Genomic DNA, 1,273 nt, shown 5'->3' with positions numbered 1-1,273 from the left:
GGTGTTCCATAGTCGAATGAAGCTAATTGCTATTGATTTTCATTTTGTTCGTGAACAAGTTCAAAACAAGCATATCACAGTTCAACACCTCACTCGGCTAATCAAGTGGCATATATACTTACCAAACCACTTCCAAGAGCTAGTTTTGTCAAGCATTTCTCTAAGTTGAGTGTTGTTGACACCACCAACTTGCGGGGGGGCATAATAACGGATGAGACTCCTTACTATTTCAGAATTCTTTTTTTGTAGTTCCTAATCCTCATGAATCTTTTGTTTAATAGTCTTTACCTTTTCTAGGTCTTGTATAGATTGTTTATATAGCAGACATATGGTCAAATAATAAAACATACAATTTTCCCATCTTTGCTCGCTTTTCTTTAGCCACCCCTTATATAAAGTTGCTAGATTTGGAGATTTTGATATTTTTGATACTTTTGAAAGTCAAACATATTCCTATTCCTATTCCTCTTAATATCTAAATTCATTGGCAAAAGCTTATGTCCAAATAATAATTTTAGTCCTTACAAAGGATTCTATCATACATCTTCAAGAGTTAGTAATTTATATGAGTCTTAGCCTCCATAATATTGAAGTGCACCAAGTGATTATCCATTAGTTTTGGGAAACTCACATTTTGTGATCATTAGATAATATTGAAGGGCACCAAGTGATGATCCTACTTCTTCGGGAAACTCACATTTTGTGATCATTAAATAATTTTTTTCAACAAAGTCCAACTGAGGAATTTAATGTCTTCCATGTAAAATCCTCTATAAGACACAATAGGCACGATGCAATAAGTATTAGGGAAAGAAAATTAAGCTAATAGATATGGTATTTGAAATAGGCTAACCAAGAAAGTCAAGTAATTTAAATCCACACTTGATTTATCTCGTTATCAATAAAGATCCTCTTTGTTTCCTTACAAAATAGATTGGCAGTGTATTGGAAAATGAATTTACGCATGTGGCATTTATTGATTCACTAAGTTGTAGAGTATGTATAGCATTGTTGTTAAAAACTGTTTATTTTTAAAGTACCTTTTTAGAATAGTTTTTCAGAAAAGTATTTTTGATAAAAAAAATAATTTGTGATTGGCTAATTCATTTGAAAATTGATTTTTTTATAAACAAATTATGTTGGACTATTTATTTAAAAAAGTGCCTTTGAGAGTCAAATTACGAAAAATTGTAAGTATCGACGTACTTTTAATATTAATATTAATATTATTTTATAGAGAGAAACTATTTTAATATCTAGTATAAAAGTTTTA

This window comes from Solanum stenotomum, chromosome 2 (assembly GCF_019186545.1).
Source record: "Solanum stenotomum isolate F172 chromosome 2, ASM1918654v1, whole genome shotgun sequence".
Taxonomy (NCBI): Eukaryota; Viridiplantae; Streptophyta; class Magnoliopsida; order Solanales; family Solanaceae; genus Solanum; species Solanum stenotomum.
The sequence above is the reverse complement of the archived record's forward strand: the minus strand, read 5'-3'. Positions refer to the sequence as shown.